Source organism: Chaetura pelagica, unplaced genomic scaffold (genome assembly GCF_000747805.2).
Source record: "Chaetura pelagica isolate M959 unplaced genomic scaffold, ChaPel_1.0 scaffold57, whole genome shotgun sequence".
Taxonomy (NCBI): domain Eukaryota; kingdom Metazoa; phylum Chordata; class Aves; order Apodiformes; family Apodidae; genus Chaetura; species Chaetura pelagica.
Window position 1 is genome coordinate 2,028,611 of NW_009954217.1, and position 255 is coordinate 2,028,865.

Genomic DNA, 255 nt, shown 5'->3' on the forward strand with positions numbered 1-255 from the left:
CCCATGAGCTTCGTCCTTCTCAGCCCAGAGTGCGGGTGTGGGGTGGGAGCTGAGTGAGCGGCCGCGGGGCTGTTCCGTTGTTGGCGGGTTTTCATAAACCGTCACGTTAGTGGTGATCCGGGAAGGAGAGCGACAGGGAACCGCGACATCATGCACAGGGGCACAGGGGATGGGGTTCAGAGTCAGTTCACAGGCTGGTGGTTCCTGCTGCTCCTTCCTCTTCAGGAAGGATTCCTGACAGTCCTCCCCCGCTTC